At 38.1% G+C, this 17,932-nt stretch overlaps 1 pseudogene; it reads right to left on the reverse strand.

The window, feature by feature from the left end:
- Positions 1–2,604: 2,604 nt before the first annotated feature.
- Positions 2,605–4,418, reverse strand: LOC113294082 (annotated as a pseudogene).
- Positions 4,419–17,932: the final 13,514 nt, after the last annotated feature.

The raw sequence follows: 17,932 nt of genomic DNA on the forward strand, positions 1-17,932 counted from the left end.
TCTGATTCTTCATATAGCCCCACATCTGTTCCTAGTTCTATAGATACTTGCAGCGATGTACAGGCTCCGGTTGAAGATATACCTTCTTCTTCGACTTCTTTTGTCCCTGAAGATATAATTGCAGAAGCTTCAGTGGATTACTATTTCATTGGTTCTTTACTGATTCATTATCCATGGCCGAGGTAATAAATAGACGTTACATTATGCTTTTTTAATTTTGAACATAAGTACTCCCAATTTTTGTGAATGTCAACTCCATTACATTGTTGGATTCTTGGAGTTTTAATACTAGTATCATTCAATCTTATAAGTTGAAAAATAAATTTGAACTCGAATACCTATATATGTTTGGTTTGTCATACTTGCAAGTTCATAACTTAAAATGATACCATTGTTTCTCTAAAGACATGGAATTCAGTCATTTGTTGCTTGTACAGACAGGTTGTAGGCTCACTACCAAGGTTAGAGTAACTTGAAGCCACGAGGAAGCAGCTTGGAAACAGAACCCTTTGAAAAGAATACTCCGTATTTTTTATTATAGTTTTAGGACAAGATGACATGTGAGAAAGTTTAAGGTGGTTGCATAGTCACATACCATACAAGAACCACAAAATTGGTTAAAAAAAGACCAAAACCAATAATTTTTGGGTGAAACAGACTGGTAGGTTTTGATATTGTTTATATGGACAGAAATCAAAAAGATATTGTTCAAATATCCTGTTTGGTTATTCCCCCAGAATTTTGCCTCATATTATAACAAGACTGGCCTATATGCACTCATCTTCTTTACTCAGTCTCAATCTGAGTCTCTCTGAATTTTCTATACTCGAGTTATCATCCACAACAACCAACTGCCATGCATCAACAACGAGATCATCTCCATAACAACTACCAAGCTCTGCCATCATTCATCATCACTTACAAACATCACCATCATCTCATCATTGTAAACAACCATTGATCACAACGTCCCTGTTTTGCTTTGTATACTCGAGCTCAGACTATCCATTCTTTCACAACAACCCATTTATTCTTGTTTCTCTCTCGAGCTCGTCAGCACCATGAGACCACATCCCTGACCTTCTTCATCGATAATGGCAGCAACTGTCAACCTAACTCAGTTCCATCATCATCAAGAACTAATGGCAGGACTCAACAGCTCGACTCCTTTCGACCAACATATGTCTGCAGTCGATCCCCAGAGCCACTTTGACTCAACCACAAAATAATGGCAAACCTGGCAGAACTAAACTGGTTCAAACCTTTTTATCTGTGTGCATTTTTGTTGGTGATGCACATATGGGAATAGTTGTTGATCTCCTTCCCTGCAAACTATAACACACACAAACCATTATTTCATTCATATTCTCATCACTTGTCATCATAAATCAATGGCAGCAACTTTGTCTTCTTCTGTTTCGTTCTTGTATTCAATTTCATTTCCTAATTCAGCTATATAAAGAAGAAGAACACAGTAGAAGATACTCTTCATAACAAGTTTAAATCCATATGAAATTGGTTTCTTTCCGTATATGTTTTTCCCAGGATGTATCTGTTTTCATGATATATATTGGATAAATTCAGGTAAATCACTGTCTAAAACTGGATGAAACAATTTTCATCGTGCTTATTTTGAGGAAAATTCAGATACATCACAATTTTCATCGTGCTTATTAGGTACATCAGTCTAAAACTGAATGAAACCAGTTTCATTCTATATATTTTGGTCAAATCCAGATACGTCACATTAAAACTGCAAATTTTAAGAAAAATATAGATGCATCACTGTCTAAAACTGAACCAGTTTCATTATGCATATTCTAACGATAATCCAGGCACATTACAGTTAAAACCGGATGAAACTAGTTTCATCCTGCAAATATAAAAGAAAATCTAGGTCCATCTTCAAACACTGTAAATATTACTAGTGTTACTCAGATGAAAAAGAAGAAACTAAACACGGGTTATAATTGTCCGTTTCAAAATTATGTGGCTACTGTTCATTTCACCCAGACTAATAAACTACTCGTCCATATGAACCTGAAAATATACGTTTTTGGTCAAATGACCCATTCACTGGACAAGAACATGATCACCCATATTCCCCACTTTTCATATTACTACTGATAGGAGCACTTGTTTTAGCGTGACTACTGATAAATGATAATAGACTTTTGTTTATTCTCTATTATTGTTGTTGTTTCCTAGTGAGGTTTAGTATCAAGTCCAATTTGTGTGGTACTTGGTTTAGCAACTAGTTAGATTAAATAACCAAGGTATGAGTGTTAACTTGAAAATGGATCTCCAATTCTTATTAACAAGGAGTTTTTAGGTGTGAGTTTTTGCTCTTTACAGCGTCAGTAGAAAAGCGACATATATGTGAAAGAAGTAACTTGTATTGAGCAACAAAAATATGTAGAAAAAAGGCACATTTTTATTACTCATTTTTAAGACTTATACATCAAAGGATAACAAATCAACATTAAACTACTCAGGAAGACTCGTATACTGACAAATCAACATTGAACAGATCTTGAAAACTTAAGAACTGAAAATTAATTAACAAGGCACTGGTCATTATCAACACCGAAAGAAGAACACAAACTAAGGAGTGATCCTTTAAGGGTTGGGAGAACAAAGTGATGTTTTGCGAATGTTGTTTAAACCACAGAAAAGCATCACCACTCTCTCCAATCTAACTTCAAATCCACCAAGTGGGGGTGTACCGTACCTAAATGCATCAATATATGCTTCAATAGACTTCAGAATAATTCCACAACTCTCAGCTCTAGTAATCAAGAGCTCAGCATCGTGCACACGTTGACCTCCTGAAATGATCTCCTCACCCCGAATAAAGACATCAAATGAATTACTATACGTAGGGTTTTCATAACAAGGCATTGTGTAAAATGGTCTAAAAGCAGTTGGATACCGGTGAAGTATATATAACTCAGTGCCATAATTTTCAAGTACGAGTTTTCCTAACTTCCTCTTCAATTGTTTATTTAAATCACGAAGAGGATTAACTTTAACACCAGCTTCCTTCAACATTTGAACCCCTTCTTCGAAAGTAAGTCTCGGAGTCTTCTTTAAATACTTTAGGGGTTCAAAGGGATACTGATTTCCAATGGCCTCAAGGTCTTTCTTGCATTTCTCATTTAAACTGTCGAACATTGCAACAAATAGGCCGTCTACAATGTCCATCACCTCAGAATAATGCTCCTTGATCTCCATTTCCAAATCAAGACCAATACATTCACACAAATATCTGAGTTTGTGGGATTTCTCCGCCCTGAAAACAGAGCCAATCTCAAAGACACTCCCGAAACCCCAACAAATTGCCATCTGTTTGTGAAGTTGGGGTGATTGAGCAAGGAAAGCAGGGGGGCCATCTGTTTGTGAAGTCTCTATAACGTTTGGTGTATCGATTCCAAGAAATCCTTCAGATAACAAGTACTGCCTAAATTCAGTTTCAACTTGACACTGAATGCGAAACATCTGTTGGTCAGCAGGTGTGCACACATCTAAAACCCTAAAGTTTAAACATGTATCCTGGTTAACATGAGGAATTTGTTTTCCGGTCTGCAGAGCTTTCTTGTTATCATCTTCACTCCTTGCAGCGTCAACAATATTGAATGGAAGCGTGGGTAACGCTTTGCCGAAGCAATAGATTTTTGTGACTTGTAGTTCAACATTCTGAGTCGCCCTCTTGATTGGATAATCAGGTACTGATACAATCCCTTCGATGTCCACATTAAATTCTTTGCTCAAACTAGTTGCAAACTTCACAAGTTGTGGACTATGATTACTCTCAACAGTAAGAACGCACTGAATACTGCAGATCTTCTCTTTCAAAACTAAGAACCCACTATTTTTACCAACAGAACGGGATGTTTGAATCTTGCCACGAATGAGAATTGTTTTATCCTTCAAAGTTTCATTGACAAATCTGATTTCAGTCAATATTCGGCCACTAACAGATTTTGATTGCAAATCTTGAATCGCAACTTCCCCACATTTTTTTCAGATAGTGGATCAGCTTCCGTTGCAGCAGAAAAAGCAGCAGCAGCTGCTTCTTGTTTCCGTTGAAATTTCTGCAGTTTTCTTGCTTCTTTCTTTATAGCTGTTTTGCTCAAAGTAGACGTCCAACCCTTTTCTTCTGCAACATTAGAGCTGTTCTTCAGCTGCAACGATGAAGAACTTGTCTTGTTAATTGCAGCTGTTTTACTCAAAGTAGACGTCCCACCCTTTTCTTCTGCAAGATTAGAGTTGTTCTTCGGCTGCAACGATGAAGAATTTGTCTTTTTAATTGCAGCTATTTTTCTCAAAATAGACGCCCCACCCTTTTTTGCTGCAACCTTAGATTTGTTCTTGGGCTGCAACGATGAAGATTTTGTCTTGCTAACTGAAGTACCCATGATTGAAGTCAGACGAAAACACCAAAGATCCTATTAACCTCGACTAGGGATATAGATCTTATTAACCTCGGCTAGGGATATAGAATGTTTGGGAGAGATAGAGAAAGTTGTTTCTTGGCTTAGGTTAAAAGTCTTCTAGTGATTCCGTGTGATTGTTTTAGAGAAGGAGAATCCTATATATATAGGCACAACTCTATCGGGCTTCTAGTCATCCTCAAAATAGGATACCAAAGAGGATTTCCAAATAATAGGATTTCCATTTCCAAAATAACAGCAAAAGGGAGTAGTTGATTAAGGGAACTATCAATCAATCAATACTTCTTTATGAGAATGATTTATGCTGATGTGGCGCCTCTGTATTCATTTTCACAAATGCTACAACAATAGAGTGCCACATGGCACATAGAATTAGATGAGCCAATAAAATGATGCGTAGCTGTCATGCCATATAGCCAAACATAAAAGACAGGTCTTTTAGTTTTGCTTTTACAAAACCACCGTATATCCTGAAAATTTAGCCTACAGTGTTGTAAATCCCGTTGTATTTGAGAAGCACGATTGGTGATACTTGAGCAGACGCGTCTTAACAGTACTGGGCCAGAAGTTGCAACTCAAGTAACCCAAGCGTCAGATATCTTTTCAAACCAAAAAAAAGACAGACGATACATGAGAAGATTGTAGGGGCAGAATATTCGCACATCATTATCATGGGAAGTGATCTTTTCATGAGGAGGCGAGTTCCTTCACATACGGCTTATCCCAAATGACGAACCAGATGACTCCACAAAGTCACGAGTAAAGTGCGGAAACTGTGCGAAGTTTAAGAGCGCGTGCGAGAAGATGTGGTATAAGCGTGCGAGAACATCGCATATCCGAAAATAGAAGCTTTATTAGTTATCCTCCACTATGTAAACACCTATATAAAGAAGAGAGCAGGAGAGAGAAAGGGGGATACATTTTGTAAGGAGAGACTTTATATTCTTTACCGAAAAATGGGTCATTTGTCCAAATATTTTTGAAACATGGTTCAAATGGACGAGTAAAAATTAGTATGGATGCACCAAAATAATAGTAAGGATGAAACTGGATTCATCCTGACTTTAACTTAAAAAATAGCAAGGATGAAACTGGATGCATCCTGAGGTAAATTAAAAATAAGAAAAAGTATTTGAAAATGGGTAGGATGAAACTGTTTACATCCTGACTATTTTGTTAATTTGGTCCATTTAAACAGTATCAAAATCTAAGTGTCCTTTTCACCCAGGAATTGTTGATTTTGGTCTTTTTAACCAATTTTGTGATTCTCTTTATCATCTTCTTCCCCAAAAATTAGATCTATAACTCTACCAAAAACCCATTAATGGAGATTCTAAATGTAATACTCATGTAATCACAACAATCATAGTGAAGAACCATGGATGTAGATCACATTGATCGAACCATGTAAAAAATCCTTGTGTACATTTACAATTTTAGCTTTCTTATCATCATTTTTATGTTTAGATCTAGAATTATTAAGGGGTGTTAGTTGTGGGATTTCCTGCAACTACAAAGATATGCCTTTTCAAAAGAGATTTTTGTTTCAGATTTTGAAGTGAAGATGTGTCTTTTCCAAACAATAATGTTTTTCAACCCAAACAAATTGTTTCGTTCATGTTTTCCAACAATCACAACTTATCCCGCAATATAAATATAGAAGATTTAGTTGACACCATCTCCACGATCCTGAGGTCGGTAGTTTGAAAACCAAAGCCACACCTTCAAATTAATTCTTCGTTATTTATTTCTTCTTTTCATTTTTTTTTCTCTCTGAAGGTATCTATTTAGAATGAGTAACAGGACAACACGAAGAGATGTGTGGATTCACTCTGTCGCCATGTATTTAAAGCGAAAATTTGAAAGGCGATTAGTTTCATTAGTGTTACTAATTACCTTTCATGGAAAGCATTGCATAACAGACTCATCAATGTTCGGGTTGTAGGAGTAAAATACCGCACACCTATTAGTCATGTGAAAGCGAAGACAACCGCATACAGTATATCCAGTATGACATAACAGATGACGTCAGCTTAGTCATGAGAAAAGTGTGAAGAATCATGCGATATTATAGAGCACGTGCGAAAAGAGTCAATGTAAGCGTGCGTCAATGGCGCACGCCAAATCCGAAAATAAGGGATTTATTAGCTGTCATCCACTATGTAAATCCCTATATAAGGGACCAAGCGACCTTGTATTGACGGAGATCTTTTGGAGAGTTTAGGCAAGGAATTTAGGAGAGAGAAAGATTGTTTTTTCTCCAAGTTAGAGTTTTCTGATTATTCTGTATTCAAATTAAAGATCTAATGGATGTTCTTTTGAATTTTATGATGATTACTTGAATTGTTCTATTGAATTCCTTAAGGGTGTAGTTGTAGGATTTTCTGCAACTACATTTTGGCGCTAGAAATCATCTTGGAATGATATACTCTGTTGGTGAATAATCTTTGTTGTTTTAGAAAAACAATCAGCCTCTCCTCAAGACCCTCATACGCGGCAAGCTTCGCCTCCAGATCCTTGATTTGTTCGATAAATTCCTTCTCAGCCTCTGCGAAAGAAGATTAAAAGGTTAACATTGCTTAAGAATATTTGTCGAGAAATGACAAGTGGTGGGCCCGGAGATGTGTAAAATTCAGCGCAATAAACGCGGGCCTACATGTAATACCGCAAGTGCACGGTCGTCGGTTGTAGCTCGTGCAAGTACGGATCGATCCACAGAGATTGGGAGTGTTTTGTAGTGTTTAGCTATTTGGGCTCTAAATTGTTGTTGGTTAACTTATGAAGCCTTTTTGGGTTTTGGGCTTAGGGGGTTTGTTTTGGTCTTCTGGTGAGCTCAAGTTGTGCACTGGGCTTTTGGGCTCAATGGGATTGAGCTAACAGTGGACTGTGGCTTTTGATTAGACCTGGGCTTTGGTTTGTAAAGGGCCAATGGTTAAAAACCCAGGCTTTGGACATATGGTACCTTTGGATTATAGGCTTGTTTGATAGTAAAATGAGCTTGGGCTTAGTTGGTCTTGAAGTGCATTAGGCTTTGGCCTTAAACTTAGGCTTGGGCTCAGTGAACTAAAATTAGCCTTGAAGGCACTGGGCTTTCATAGTGAATTGGGCCTTAGCTTTTTGGAGTGAGCTGAGCTTTGGGCTCAGTTGGATGGGCCTTGGGATTAAACCTGGGCTTTTAGCCTTTGGTTTCACTGAATTGAACTTGGGCTCAGTTGCAGCAGCAGCAGCAGTGGAAGGAAAAGGCAGCTGCAGCAACAACAGGGGAAACAACAGCAGGGGAAGCAACAGCAGCAGTAGCAATACTGCACAGTAGCTGCACAAGCAGTGCAAGTAAAGAGGAAGGAAAGCAGCAGTACTGCAGTAGCAACTGCACAAGGCACAGAGGGCAGGCAACAACAGGGCAAAAGCAACAGCACAAGGGCTTCTGGCTTAGCAGCAAAAGAGGAGTGTAAACAGTGGCTCTAGGCCAAATTGGAAGCAAACCAGAGAACAAAAGAATGGCAAAAACAGCAAAGATTAAACAGACTAAAAACTAAACCGCAACAAAACAGTGAACAAAAACAAAACAAAATGGAACAAAGTGAAAGTGACACAAAGGCAATTAGCCTAAGGCAGGGAAGATGGTGAAACTAACATGGTGACAATGCAAGGCCAAGGGAAGAATACAGGCATACAAAAATGGAATGGCAAGATAATCAGCTTGCTATGAGCACTGATTTCTTCCATTACTCAATCAATTCAGTGCTTCAAAGGCTTCTAGCCTAGCATTAACAGGAACATAACAGGAACATTATCAAAGGAACTTATCAACACAATGCATCAAAACAAGCACATTAACAGGATCATCAACAGGATATGAAAACAAGCACATTAACAGGAACATAAACATGAAATTAAAACAAGCACATTAACAGGAGCATAACAAACATTTAAACTACTAAACAGGGAATGTAAAACAGGGAAAGAAACTAAAATTGAACAGAAATGAACATGAACAGAATTGAACAGAAATGAAATTGAAATTGAAATAAAATTGAACTAAAATTAACAAAACAAAGTTCTGGACACTGGCTAGTCCAGCATGAAGTTTTACAACAACACCCACAAGGCTATTTATACCCACAGACACAATTAGGGTTCTACCAAAAAAAATTCCCAAATTAACAGTAGACTAGGGTTTGATTTTTTTACCTAATTTGATGTAGCAACATCAAATTAAACTCGACCCATTCTTCCTCTGACTCTCCTGGTGCCTTTCCCATACCTTGATTTCTTTTCTAGCTTCACCTAATTCTCTACCATGTCTATCAATGCTTTTTCTCTATTTTCAAAACCCTAGACTAGGGGAAAACAGTGAAAAGAAGTGAGAGGCATGTTAGAGTGATAGGGGTTTCGGTGGTTGAGCAGGTGGAGAGTTGGTGGTAGCGGATATGGAGGTGACAGAGGTGGAGAAGGTGGTGGTGTACGGTGGCGGACGTGGGTTTTCTGCAGAGGAATGGGGGAGAAGAGGGAGGAGAGATCGATATTTTTAGGGATAGGGTCTGTTTGGCTTGAGGTCTAGGGTGTTCGACACTTGGGTGTGAGGCAAGTGTAGAGAGTTTGATGCACAACAAGACTAAGCCGTGAGATGTGGAGATGGTAGGTAGATCGGACGGTGATGCGGAGGCAAGCGAGGAGCGACCGTCGGATGAAGGGATACAACGAAACGAACGGTGTTAGATTAGGTTAGGTGCTGTAGTGTAAGGCGGAGATATCAAACTTTGATGAACAGCAAGGGAGCAACCGTTGGATTCAACTACCATCTAATCTGAAGGCTTGGAATTTCAGCGCTGTGGTGCTTGGCAGAGACTTCATATTTTGATGCTCTATGAAGGAGCGACCGTCGGATGCTTCTGAGAACTGATCTGATGGCTGAGAACGGAGGCGTTTTTGTGTGTAGAAAATGAGGTTGTGCGCACCATTCTTCGCGGCTTCCTTGCGTGATTTCTTCCGGCTTTTCACTACTTTTCTGCTCTTTTTGCTCCGCAAGTCATCCAGACTTTATTTATTACCTAAAAATGCAAAATTAATTAATAAAAATATTTATTCTTGAAAACAATGAAAATATAGAATATGGGATAAAATGTAGAATTAATGCATAAAAGATGAGTTAAATGCCAACAAAAAGGGATAAATATATACAATATTTGGCACTCATCAACAAGTAAAGAAGTATAATAAACAACCTTCTCTATTAGAAATAATATCCTTAACCAAGGAAGTATGATCTGATTCGATGCTAACATTAACATCTAAACCATTAAGACCCTAGCAGCCCATTCAAATTCAATATCATTCTCTATAAGAAGTCAGGAGCGGATCAGATTCCCTCGCTCAATAAGTGCGTCTTTTTCGCTTAAAGCTTGATCCCGCTATATTTGAACTTGAAGGATGGTTTCTTGAAATTTCTGCAAAGCCTTAGCACCTTTGAGAGCAACCTGATCCTTTTCATTAATGAGAGTGTTCATTCTTGTTTCTAAAGCCTTAGTCATATCTTTGGATTCCAAGAAGTGACGTCTAAAACCATTACTTGCAGATAAAACACTTCTATGATCAGTCTTAAGAAGTTGATACTTTGCCTTGAGCTCTTCCAAGGAAAGGGTTTTTATTTGGTCATCAGCAAAATTATTCAGGGAAGCATTAAGATGCTCAAGGAGACAGTTATCATCGACAGGATGATGACGGTAGCGAAATAAAGAAGATGCCTCATCAGTAAGACTGTAAATATCTGCAAGAATAGATAATTACAAGGGGAGCGAAAGATATGAATAAACATATTGGAAGAAGAAATAGAAAATTACGCACCAACTAGTTGATCATTCCTCTTCTGAAGATCGGATATATGGTCCTTACAAGAAGAAACGTTAGTCTCTAATTTACTATTCTTCATGCGAATACCAGACACATCGTTCTCATGAGTAGATATTTGGGCCTTGAGTTTAATATTCTCAGCCTCAAGCCTTTGAAGTTTTCTTTGATAGTCAGATGAAACATCATAAGACATACGGGCCATCTGCGAAAACACAAAGCGAATATTAAACATAATTAAAGACATCAAGGTATCATCTAAGAAAAGACACTTTAGCGAAAGCAAAGATATTGCCATAGAACCAAGTGAATACTGGAAGCTTGGACTCAATGCTGAGGAAACTCCGCGAAGGGATTCATACTCCGAGGTGGGAGCATCACATATCTGTGCAATAGTTTCACATGCGCGAGTTAATGGTGCATTTCCAGTTGCTGACATGGATTCAGAAAAGATGTCGGATAACTTCTCCATAGAAGAGATGATTGAAGGGTCTTCAATAAGAAGGATATCATCATCATCTCTAGAGCGAGAACTTGAAGAAAAGGGAGAAGGTGCTTTCCGCTTCTTTGAAGGATTCTTGGAAGAGGTTTTAGAAATAGTCTTCTTTGTGCGAACTACACCTTTATCTTTAACACCTACGGCCTCGCCAGAATGACCAACCTCTCTAGCGTCAACCTTCGCACACACACGAAGGTAATAAACAGAGGCAACAATATTGTTAAAAGACGAGAGAAGGTATTTCTTACTTCATCAGTGATCGAACGTAGCGCTTCCAACGTGCTCTGTTTCCCATAAAACCTTAAATCCTTCTTGAACTTGGCAACCTGAAATTCATCAAAGATTAGCAGAGAAAAAAGTATGGTGAATAAGGAGAAGCAAACAAGCGAAGTTATGAATAACATACCACAATATCTCTCTTTATCCACTTGAATTTCCAAGGATCGTAAGCGGGAAAACACTCAGAGAGAGGATTAACTGATCCATTAGCATCAACACCAGAAATGTGAGATCCTTTGAGGATGATGGGGAACACATTCCAACGATCATCCTTTGAATTTCGTGTGGAATTATTGGTTTTGTCATGAAAATCAATATCTCGCATGATTCTGTTCTCTTTTGCAATGCCGTCCTTCCTTTGCAAGCGAACACCCCAGCGACATGACTCATTCTTTACGATAACAATATCATAATGAGCGAAGAAATTCTCTACCGTATACTCTTCAAGATTAATTTCTAAATCCGCATACTCTGCTTTCCTAGCCTTTTTTGAGTAGAGGGATTCTAATCCAGCAGCATGACGAGCGTATTCTACCATGATCCTAATACAATCACCGCTCAATTGATGGATTACACGAGAGAATCTCTGATCATAAAGGATCCTATAGAATAAAGGTATCTGAGGGTTGTAAAGAGGAATGATAAGGCCCGCGAGGATCTTCCCAACTGAAATGATGATATTTTGGTCATTCCAGTGATCAAGCGATAACCACCTGGGCTTAAGAGTAGTAGTGTATTTTGAATTGGGAGGAACATATAGTACAAAACCTTTATTCTTGAATTCCTCTTGAATTCTACTGAATTCCTTATCGTTCTTCCAACCAGCAGGAGGTATTTTTAGTATGGGAAAGAGGGATGATGAAAATACGATATTCAAAGATGATCAAATAAGTTCAAAATCAGGGTGATGATTAGAATATGAGAAGTGAAACACGAAGGTAAAGAGATGAAGAAAAAAGGGTAAGATTATGAAGGCTGATCAGAAAAATAACAACGAAATCATAAAAATAGCTGAAGAAAAATAGTTGCAGAGAGGGGGAAGAAGGAGTAAAAAGAAAGAAGAAAGAAGAAGATCGAGAGCAAATAAAAGATTTACCCCCAGTTCCCGAGGTGTTATCCTCATTAATGCGATGATTTGAAAACGAAAGGATAGGTGTCAGATAATGAGTGGATTAGAAGACACGCATAAGTTGATATTCCTAAATTAAGGAAATATGTCGACTGGAAAAAATACGAAAAGCTGAGCGGGTGCGGCAGAATAAATTGGAATTTCTCATATCGCTCCCTTAGTCAAAAGAACGATATGAGAAGAGGCAAAATGTAGGAGTAAAATACCGCACACCTATTAGTCATGCGAAATAACGACCACAAGGTCTGAGCGAAGACAACCGCATACAATATATCCAAAATAATGTATCAAACGTCAGCTTAGTCATGAGAAAAGTGTGAAGAATCATGCAATATTATAGAGCATGTGCGAAAATAGTCAATTTGGGATTCATTAGCTGTCATCCACTATGTAAATCCCTATATAAGGGACCGAGCGACCTTGCTTTGAGGGAAATCTTTTGGAGAGTTTAGACAAGGAATTTAGGAGAGAGAAAGATTGTTTGTTCTCCAAGTTAGAGTTTTCTGATTATTTTGTATTCAAATTAAAGATCTAATTGATGTTCTTATGAATTTTATGATGATTACTTGAATTGTTCTATTGAATTCCTTAAGGGTGTGGTTGTAGGATTTCCTGCAACTACACGGGTTTTATTTTGATTCTTTCTGTTAAGATAATGATCATCATTCTGCGTATTACTGATCTAACAGATATGAGTAGACATATGACCTTTGCTTACGAGAACTGTTTACGTTATGTTATGTTATGTTCTGTTCTTTTCTTTTATTTTCTTTTAGATTTTTATTATTTTGTAGATAATTAGATGACATAAAAAAGTTTAACAATCATTTAAACCTCAAATGATTGTTATTTAGGGACTGATTTGAGTAACATTTGACTATTTGCTGGATTTTGGACCAAGCAATTAGGTTAGTTTTATCCGTAAGTGTAAAATCCTCTATCTTACTGTCGTCTAACCGCTATGTCGAGAAGAGGGTGTACTTATCCCATTCAATGTTACCATTAGTATTAGGCTTATTGGTAGTAATTAGCTGGGTAATGGGTGTCCTTATCAATTGTGAGGGATGGGTTAGATTTAGCCACGTGTTGGCATCGTAAGAGTCGATCCTTGTAAGCTCGGAGTTTGTAATGAAACTCTTAAGAAGTGTTAATCTGAATAATCGTTCAGTCGATTTCATGGCTGGTTCTTCCGAACTAGATGGCTCAGATCTTCGGATCGAAGAGGTTACCGTTATTGTTGATGGTAACCATGTTGTTGTACGTCCAGGTACACAACAATTGGTATCAGAATCGTTAAGATCTAGGGATTATTGGTATAGAGTTAGGTCAAAAAATGAAGCTTATAACCATTTCGCTGATCTACAGACACAATATAGAGACTTGTTCAACGAAATATATTCCTCGAGTGGAAATTATCAGCTTTGGAGATTACAGAATGAAATCTCGTTAGCCAGGGTCAGTTGGGAATCCATTCAGGTACTACCATTCGAAGAACAATTCGTTAATAAAGCTTGGATTACGAGAGCAACGAAGAAGGAGGAAGAGGTTTTCATTGTAGATTCAGTACCTAAATTGAGTCCATACTCTTCAACAACCGAAGAATTGATTGGTGATTCTGGTAAGTTGACTCCACCATTTTTCGTTGAAGACCAAGAAGATTCAACCACTACCGTAGTCAACTCAATTCCTTCCCCTGTCATTGAAGTTGATTCTTCCAATTTAGAGTCGCTTTCTTCTCCCAATTTCTGGTTAATTCCCCAATATTTCTTTCATGAGAAGCATAATCTGTCCGTTAATGAGAATTCTCAGTATGAGAAAAGGGTGGAAACTGATGTTATTGAAGTCCCCGGTAAAATTCTTGGTCTGGCTTGTTTCAAAATTGATGATTCTCGATTGTTATTCGATAGAGGTAAATGTGCTGGTAAATTGACTCTTCAATTACTTCTTAGCTTTGGGTATAAATCAGATTTTTCATCTACGCAATCGATTCATCTCTTATGTGTTAATGATGCTGAAGTTTATGATGAGAAGCAGCTGTTTGTTAAAATGCCAGATAGAAATAGCATTTTTACACTTGTTTTTAGATGGATGTTTACACATGGGGAAGCACGAGAATTATTTTTTACTATGCCTGACATTGTAGCTTGTAAATGGAGCAGTGGTAAGACACTTAAAAAGGTATTTGATCGCGGAAAATAATTTCAGCTTATTAGAGGGTTATCATCTTTTGTTGGTGCTTTTGGAGCCCCTTTTGATCCAACTTCTAGTGTGAGTGTTCTTCTTGGGTCTGTATTGCTGGAAATCTGCAATGGGGATTTGGTTTGTGAGCTATTTCCAAGACTTGGAATGAAGAGCATTACCAAGGCACATACATGGTATGCTTCAGTACTTGGTAGGAAGAGAGCAGAAATGTTTTTCTTACCACTCACCTGTACGTTGCTTGAGGAAATTACTCCATGTTACAACTATATGGTTTCAGGTGGTGCTTGGTTGTCTCTCCTACTTGAGAAATCTCATACGCCAGCAACTAAGCCGTCTTCTCAAGTGATTAAATTCTGGAAATTAGCTAGTGATCCTGAATATTCTTGTTGTATTCCACCTTGGAGTTTAATTAGACAGGAACAAGACGGTATACTGTTGTCTAATTTTGCGAAGTGTTTTCAGGAGGAATTACTCATAGTTATAATAGATAGACAAGACAGTGATGTGCTCCAGATTCTACATTCCACTTGGATTTGTTTGCAAGCATTTCACTGGAATCTACAACTTACTTCATATTGGAAGCAATTGCTGGAGGTCCTACTCCTTGGGCTTCCAACTCTAAATGTATTTTTGTGGATTGAGTTCTTGCCGTGGAAATACAAGTTGTTCTCAACTGGTTGGTGGAGTAATATGTTATGTGAAGCTGGGATTCGTCATCAGATTGTTGCAAATTGTGTAGCCAGGCTCATTTGTATATGGGTTGAAAGGCTTGAGCAGTTTGAAATTTTCTACCTTGATAAATTAGTTGGGAGTGTAGGGTGGAGACCGACTTGTATTGATGCTTATATTCTCTTGCAGCCTCAATCGGGTTTACATACTACTTCACAAGAGTCCTACTCCACTATTCAAGATTTTATTAGACAACCAGGTCCTAATGCAATTCGGTATCCTCCTTGGACTATTTTTTCCACTTTTATATATTCTCTAGCATGCTACCTTCGCTTGTTAGGGGTTTGTACAGAGTCAACATACTTGGACAGGAGTACGACTGTTGGTCAGGCTAATGATATTTCGTTGCTGATTATTTCGAAGGAATTTACATCTCTTCTGGTGACAATTCTGTTGACAGTTGGGCACTCAGATTGGAGTTGTACGCACACATATTGTGGTGTTCGGAATTTTCCTTCAGGTTGTAGCCAAGTGAAGTCTTATATGTATTCACCTAGGAAGCGTCATGCATCGACAGAATCCCTTATAAGGATATCGGCAGTTCCATTCTTGCTCACTGTGATTCCACATGGGTTGAATATAGGAAATATAGTTGGAATTCAGGCCTTGTTCGTGATAATTAAGATTCTACACAAATTGGTAAGGGTAGAGTACTTAAGACGGAAATTCAGATTTCACTACCAACTATGGTGTCTGGGGTTTCAACCAGTGAGTGGTTTTATCCAGTTGGAGTGTGATAAATGGATAATGGTTTCTTTGCGGGAAAAATACACAGCTAACTGGGATGTTATGCTCATGAGTTGCGTACTGGCGGAAATGTCTAATCGAGTTTATACTGCAGTGTCTGAGCATCATAAGTTTGACTTCGGGCCTACAGTCAAATATTTAATTCCTTGTCAACTTAGGCGAGATAATGGCAAAGAAGGAGAAGCTGCAATTACGGGATACAGCCCACCTTGTTGTCAGAGGGGTAATTGTGCAGCACAACAAAGTGTGCAAGCATACTAATCTGTGGTTTACTGAAGAATTCTAGACATCGGCTGCAATGTCGTGCCGCTATGTCGAGCAGAGGGTTAGCAACTCAGATCTCATCCTTGAGGACAAGGATGTTTTCAAGGAGTGGGGAACATCGTGTACCCGCTATGTCGAGAAGAGGGTGTCCTTATCCCATTCAGTGTTACCGTTAGTATTAGGCTTATTGGTAGTAATTAGCTGGGTAATGGGTGTCCTTATCAATTGTGAGGGATGGGTTAGATTTAGCCACGTGTTGGCATTGTAACCGTTAGATCTATTCAGTAGAGTCGAGCCTTATAAGCTCGGAGTCTGTAATGAAACTCTTAAGAAATGTTAATCTGAATAGTCGTTCAATCGGTTTCATGGCTGGTTCTTCGGAACTAGATGGCTCAGATCTTCGGATCGGAGAGGTTACCGTCATTGTTGATGGTAACCATGTTGTTGTACGTCCAGGTACACAACACTTGGATGTAAATGTTTGATACTATAATTTATTAATAACACAGATCTTTTTGACGATGAGATATTCATTCTCCTGGGACTGCTTCAAGTATTCTTGATTGTTTATTGTGCTTTCTCTTGAGAATTTGAACGCATACATGACCAGATAGTTGTTTAATTTTTTTCAGATCATGGTTGCCACAATAACTAACGAAGATGCAAGAATCCATAACACCAACAAGTTTGTGGTTAAGAAGAACATTCCTTGCATATGTAGAAGACATATCCACGAAGACTGAAGAGGAAAGAACAAAATATACGGAAACAGGATTAGTAAAAGAGACCGTTCCGCCCAGTTCTTACCAAAGACAGCTTCTCACGTTGATGATCTTTGTCTGTGTACTTTTGTGATGGTATACTTATAGAGGCAATACAATGAATACGCAGAAAGTATGTAAGAGACATATGATGAAATTAAGAAATTTTATTACGTCTAATATAGGATGCAATTGCAAATAACTGATGAACCAATGCGTGTAGTGCTAAATGAGTTCCAAATTTCAAGTGTGTGTTGTTGGATTATGTAGTTTCATACCCAAGTTGAATTCATTATACTTTCTAAATGAGTAAGCAATGATTTTAGAAATGGTATGAAAAGAAAGTGAATTTGGGGTTTCAGTTTTCAATTGCCGTGGTAACATTAGGGAAGTCATTTTTGAATTTTGGGTTTCTCTCTATTTGGATTTACAGGTTGCACGGCTATGTGCTTTGGAGGGAAACAACGCAGATTTTGAGGAGAAGTATCCAGTACCTATTCAAGTATGTCGCTCCTCTTAGAATCATTACTTTACTTCAATCAAATGGCTTATGAGTTGCTTAAAAAAATTAATTCACAAATTCGTGTATATATCAGATTCCACGCACACTTTTGTTTGGACTGGTTTAATGAGTCCTCCCTGATTATGCTGAGAAGAACAAAATGTTCTTCATTGAGACATCTGCTAAGACAGCTGATAACATCATGTTTCTGCTGTAGTTCTTGCAGGATGCTGTGTTATATGGATCCGATGCATGAGTATAACTGTAAGACTAATGTAAAGTTGCTGACGTTATTCCCTCTTCTCTGTCTCTCTAAACTAGCCCGCGCAATTACGCGGGTTTACTGAAATTGTTTTTAAAATATATTTGAACAAGTTCTGTAAACCCGTGCAATTGCACGGGCTAGTTATTAACTGAACCAAGAAAAGAAGGGATAAGTGTAATCCCTAAGGGTTGACCGTTAACGCATAAACCTACATGAACTATTATGCCAACCCAATTTCGGGCGACCACATTTTA

This window comes from Papaver somniferum, chromosome 7 (genome assembly GCF_003573695.1).
Source record: "Papaver somniferum cultivar HN1 chromosome 7, ASM357369v1, whole genome shotgun sequence".
In the NCBI taxonomy this organism is placed as follows: domain Eukaryota; kingdom Viridiplantae; phylum Streptophyta; class Magnoliopsida; order Ranunculales; family Papaveraceae; genus Papaver; species Papaver somniferum.